Source organism: Musca domestica, unplaced genomic scaffold, assembly GCF_030504385.1.
Source record: "Musca domestica strain aabys unplaced genomic scaffold, Musca_domestica.polishedcontigs.V.1.1 18, whole genome shotgun sequence".
In the NCBI taxonomy this organism is placed as follows: domain Eukaryota; kingdom Metazoa; phylum Arthropoda; class Insecta; order Diptera; family Muscidae; genus Musca; species Musca domestica.
The window spans coordinates 12,693,134-12,699,958 of NW_026712238.1; positions in this window are offsets into that span (position 1 = coordinate 12,693,134).

Here is a 6,825-nt window from a genome sequence, read left to right on the forward strand (position 1 = left end):
CCTTTTCAGAATATTTAGAACATATCTAGGGATGACGGTCCGTCTGTTTGTCTGTATCAAGGATAACTCTCGATTGTATGGAATATCGTCCAAATTTGGTATATCGTGATAATTCTATCCTATTACGATATAGTATAGAAATAAGCAAAATCGGTCCAATCCTGCTGCTACCACAGAAGGTCAAAATTTGCAAAGAAAATAATTTACCCCATAAATAGCAAAGATCTTACCTAATTGCGTTCAAACTTTGCACGTCTTATTATTTTAACTAGTCTTAGGTAAGATGAAATAGTGAACGTAATCGGTTCATGTCTTCACCTAATACTTAATTTATTGCTTTACAGGGTGAGATAAAAAAAACTGCAACAAAGTCAAACGCTATAATTTTATCGAATAAAAGCAAAAAATATCGGAAATAGCATTACAATTTTAAAATAAGTTTAGATTTATTCGAATAGGTCACCTTTGCCACGAATTATAACCTTCAAATGGCCAATGAAACCGCCACACGCTGCCCGAATGTTGCTTTGCGGTATTTTGGCCCATTCCCGGCGAAGCGCTTGCTTGAGGTGATCGACACTTTGGTATTTTTTAGTGTCAACCTTGCTTTCCAAAATACTCCAAACACAATAGGCCAACGGATTGGTATCCCGAGATTTTTATGGCCATTGTGCGCTGGAAATGAAGCGAGGAACCTCATTTTGTAACCGTTCTTGGGTGGCGCGTGCTGAGTGCGATGGTGCGGAGTCCTGTTGGCATGTCCAAGGTTTGCGGCCAAAATGTTTGTGTGCACAAGACTTTCATACACACTTCATACAATTTTCACGACAATTTTCGGCATTTATTCTGATGCCACGTTCGATGAAAACGAGCGGAGAGCAACCATCGGCTGTTATGGCGGCCGACACAATCACCATGGCCGGCGCTTGAATTCTGGTGGAGCTGGAGTCTATTTTCTTTCTGTTGTGGTGTAAGTTCTTGTACTTTTTGGAATTTCAATGGCTTTACCTCGAGCTCCTTTTTCGATATTTGCCGAATGGAATATTGCGATACATTCAGCTAACGAGCCATTTTTCGGCCACTGCGACGAGGGTTTCGATCAAGTTGCTTCTTTACTTTTCGAACCATTCTGCTGCCATTAAAGATATACAGCATAGATACCTCTGTAAATTTTATAGAGATCGGTTTAGATTTGGATCTAGCTCCCATATATATCTTCATCCGATTTTACGTTTATTGTTCCTAAAACTCTAATATCAGCTCAAATTGGATGAATTTTCATGGATATCGGTTCTGGCACAAATCCTTCGTCAAATTTAGTAGAATACGATAGATGCCAGTCATATATCAGTTCCTTTCGGCTTTAAATTGGAACTACTTTAACGAATAAAGTTGGTATGTTTTAATTCTCATAAATTCCCCAAACAAAGTTTATTTGTTATATGTAACTCTACTATATATGGAAACGGGGGAAAAATATCATAAAGTCAGTCCAGGCCGTCTTTGGCCTTTTTTGCTGTTTTTTTTTTTACATTTTACAAGTTCCTTCCAATTTTTTGCACGTATGGTGTTCCTCATTCCAAATTCTAGGTCTATTCCTTCGTCCACTTCTAGGGCTCTTATTCTACTCTGCTCTTATTCTACTCCTTCGTAACCTTTCTCGTATTCCATCCATCTTTAACTCCTGAAGCTTTAAGAATTACCCATTTTCTACAACCTGATTCCTGTAGATACCTTTATAACTTGCTTAAAACTTCAATTCATATTCAAATTTCCCATAGTAAATATTTAAAGGCAATGTCCTGGGCCAGTTAAACTCTAAAGGCATACACAAATATGCCAACAAAAATGAAATGAAAGAAACTTGAAGTTTATTTAAGTAAACATAGCAATACATTTATAAACATTTTCATATCCTGTTGTGAACTTGCTGTTGTAGCTGTTCAACGAACACAAATACTCGTACAGCCAAGATCCATTGCCATACTTGAACTGGTCTTAAGTTGTGAGTGAGTGAGAGTGTGAGGGGCTGGCAGCGTTGAGGGGGAGACGAGAAATAGAAAATGTAATAAATATGTCATGGTGCCTTTTTGCCATTTACAAGCATTTGTTGAACAACCAAAGTTTTGTAGTTTTTTTTCGGGGGGTGGTGGTGGTGGCGACTGTTGCTAGCCTGGGCATGGATGTTATTTGGCTGGCATTCGTTGGGACTGTCTGTCCTTGCCTATGCTATGGCACTAGGCGGCGTATGTCCTTGTTGCTTGCTTTTAGTATATATTTTCATTTTCTTCTCCATCTCCTTTACCAGCCTTTAGCCAGTCTGTTTGGCAATGTTCCCCCTTTTTTTCCTTCTTATTTTTTAAACATGAATCCTTAAGAGTGCAGCCTGACTGCCTGCTGGCTGGCTGGCTGGCTACGAACTGAATGGCACATTAAAACATGCCACGCATACAAGTTGCCAGTTTAGTTTGTCTGTTGCTTATTACGAGTTTAGTGTTTTTATTTTCTTTTGTTTCGTTTAATTTTTCTCAGTTGTTGTATTTTAGTATTTCCTTGCCACTGGTTTCCATCCTTTATTGTGTGTACAGCTACAAGTAAGTAGATCTCATCAATAACGAGGAACAGTGTAATGGGACATCTATAGAAGAAAAAGAAAAAAATATATATATATTTTTTAATTCCAGCAAAAGAAGTCTCTTAAGTAGGTGTTCCATCTATGATCAAATATCTCGTGGAAATTTTCAATGCAACTTATGTAAATTAAAACAATTAAAAAAGCTGTAAGTTCGTACAAATTTGGCAATTTTAAATAATTCTGTTAAAATCTTAAAAATAGCCGTATATTAGGGTCTAAACGACGACGTGGATCTGCATAGGCAACTCTTATCACAAGCAATTACAATATTCAAATACGAAACTTGAACTTTATATTTATAATCATCAAAATACCGAATATAGGGAGGTACCATGGGGGTTATAAATCGTGGACTTGTACAGACAATTTTCTGGCATAAGCTGTAGTATCCATTACGAACTTCAAATACAAAATATGAAATAATTCCGGTAAATAATGTCGCTAAAATCATCAGAATACTGAATATCGTTATATGGGGCTATTCGAAGACGTCGACCTGCACAGACAATTTTCCGTCATAGGCTGTAGTATTCATTACGAAATTCAAATACCAAATTTGAAATAGTTCCGGTGAATAATGTCACTAAAATCATCAAAATATCGACTATCGGGGGTACCGTTATATGGAGGCTATACGAAGACGTGGACCTACATAGCTCATTTTCTGTCTAAAGATACAGTATCCATTACGAACTTCAAATACCAAATTTGAAACAATTCCGGTGAATAATGTCACTAAAATAATTAAAATAACGAATATCGGGCTGTACCGTTATATGGGGGCTATACGAAGACGTGGACCTACATGGCCCATTTTCTGTCTTAAGCCGTAGTATATATTACGAACTTTTAGTACCTAAGTTGAAACAATTCCGGTAAATAATGACGCTAAAATAATTAAAATAACGCATATCGGGAGGTCCCGTTATATGGGGGTTATACAAAGACGTGGACCTACATGGCCTGTTTTCAATTGTCCTGCAGACATAATAAACATTTGAGTAACATTTTATCAACTTACTTCATTTGATTCGGAAGCTAGAGTGATTTCCACAGACAGACACACGGGCGTACATTGCTAAATCGACATAGAAATTTATGCTGATCAAGAATACATATACTTTGTCGGGTCTAAAATGTATATTTCGAGGTGTTACAAACGGAATGACAAACTTTATATACCCTCCATACTATGGAGGAGAGTATAAAAAACGAGTTGTCGGCCTTTTATCGGGACGGTACTGAAGGAGTGCGCCAATATTTTCCATTTCGTATCTTATCAAACTTTGGACTATATCGACTACTTCCTTTAATATGAAATATGTGAAAAATTTTCTAAAATGTTGAAATATGCGTGAAATTCCTGATATAGTGGACCGAGGTATTATTTTGCTCCAATACTGATAAAAATATTGGGATGCGCAAAAATTAAAGAAAATCGAACAATTATTTTCAATTTTATGCGAATATTTTCAATCAAAAATTTAACCTTTTGTGGGGAGGGAATGTTATTTCGCTGAAATATCCCATTTTCATATCAGATCTCTGGCTAACCAAATATGAGAAATATGAAATATATAAAAAATTTGTGGCGGAGGTACCAGAGAGGGTAGGCCGATTTGTATCATTCATTAGCACAAATATTATGATAAGTGAAATTTGAAGAGAATCGGAGGCTTATTTCGTATTTTATGAACATTTTATTATTCAAAATGCCGACCCCTTCACAGGGTGAGATGAAAAAACTGAAACCAACCACAGACCGCTGTCACTTCTACGTAACTGGTCCGACAGCTATTAAAATTATTCCAGTGACAGCTCATTATATTGTTTACAAGCGTACAAAAGCATTTTAGTGAGAATTTTCCAGAAAAAAAGTTATTCGTGATGGAATTGAAGCGTGATAGTGTGATTTCTTTATATTTGGCTGGAAAAACAGAGGTGGCTATCGTTAGAGCACTCCAGCATTTAAATGTGAATAAATCTTTTGTGTCTCGTACCATCGTGATACTGGTAGCGCAGCAGAACGTTAAGGAAGAGGATGAAAGAAAACAGCAACATTAGCAGAAATGGTTCGAAAAGTAAAGATGCGACTTGATTGAAACCTGCGTCGCAGTGGCCGAAAAATGGCTCGTGAGCTGAACATATCGCAATATTCCATTCGGCAAATATTGAAAAATAAGCTCGGGGTAAAGCCATTGAATTTCCAAAAAGTGCAAGAACTTACACCGCAACAGAAAGAAAATAGACTCAAAAGAGCTAAAGAGTTGCTTAGCTTGGCCGAAAGTGGTGAACTCCCGAATTTGGTTTTCTCCGATGAGAAAGCATTCGTTGTCCAGCATTTTGCATACAAACAAAATGTTCGTGTTTACTTGCCAAAGAGGTTAGCTAAAAATGTGCACCTTCGGGTGGCCACCAGAACTCAAGCGCCGCTATAACAGCCGGTGGTCGCTCTCCGCTCGTATTAATCGGCCATGGCATCAGAATAAATGCCGAATATTATCGCGTAGGGTGTATTAAAGCCTTGGCCATGCAAACATTTTGGCCGCAGACCTTGGTCATTCCAACAGGACTCAGAACCATCGCACTCAGCACGCGCCACCCAAGAATGGTTACAAAATGAGGTTCCTCGTTTCATTTCCAGCGCACAATGGTCGGCAAAATCTCCGGATCCGTCGGGAGTATTTTGGAAAGCAAGGTTGGCACTAAAAAATACCAAAGTGTCGATCACCTCAAGCAAGCGCTTCGCCGGGAATGGGCCAAAATACCGCAGAGCAACATTCGGGCAGCGTGTGACGGTTTCATTGGCCGTTTGAAGGCCATAATTGGTGCCAAAGGTGACCAATTCGAACAAATCTAAACTTATTGTAAAATTTGAAGCAATTTCCGATATTTTTTGCTTTCATTCAATAAAATTAAAAAAAAAAAATAATAATAAAAATTTTATCGTTTGACTTTGTTGCAGTATTTTTATCTCACACTGTAATTATTCAAAATTTTCAACCTTCATGTGGGAGGTACATGATGGAGTGCGTCGATATTGTCCATTTTTGCACCTGACCTAGCAGTAATTAAAATATGATGATCTGATCTGTTTTTGTTGTTAATGGAAAATTTAATTTTTTGAAAATGTTGACCTTTTGTGGGGAAGGTAACAGAAGGAGAGAACCAATATTGTCCATCTCCGAACTCGATCTTCGTTTAACAATAATATTACGATTTACCATGTTTGAGTCAAATCGAATATTCTCTTCGAAAATTATGGTGCCCACCAGCCAGCCAGACAGACGGACGGACAACCCTAGATCGACTTCAACTGTCCTGAAATGGATTTGGTCCAAAAAAACCGTTTTTTCCGATGAGGAACCTTTTGGGCGTATATTCACTAAAATTGATGGACGGAACCCAAATTCATCAAAATCCATTTTAGTTGATCTGAAATTAAATTTTTTAACCACAATAAACGGTTGAAGATATGTATGGAAGCTATATTCAAATCTGAACCAATCTCAATGAAATTTAGCTGATATATTTATATTCTGTATCTGATAGTTGGAACCAAATGTGGTTGTTGTAGGGAGCGTTTGTGGGTATAAGGGACTTAAATATAAAATCGGATATGACATATATATGGGACACACATCTTAACCTAATTTCACCAAATTTAATATATTTTCTTCCAGGCTAAATTCGTTCGTATTTGCCAAAATCCATTCAATTCGGGCTTATATTAGCCATTTGGTGTACAATAAACTTGAAATTGAGCAAAGATATATATGGGAGCTATATCTTAATTTTGACCGATTATCACCAATTTCAATAGAGTTCGTCCTTAGGCAAAACAAATAATTTGTGCAAAATTTCATTTCGATCGGACAATAAATGTGACCGGTACATTATTTACAGGAATACATGGACATACAGACAGACGGACGGAGGGATATACGGATGGACATGCATAAATCTGAGTCGATTTATGCACGCAGATCATCAAAAGGAACTATAGGTCTGCCTCACATCCTTCACTATGTTACATACAAATGAACGCAAACATAACAACCTGACCACAGTGTGGTGTAGAGCATAAAACCCAATTTTACACAACAGAAAATTATCCAATTTTTCAATTAAATTATTTTTCCACGACATTACCATAATATCGCTTCATACCACTGTGCAACTTGTCCCCC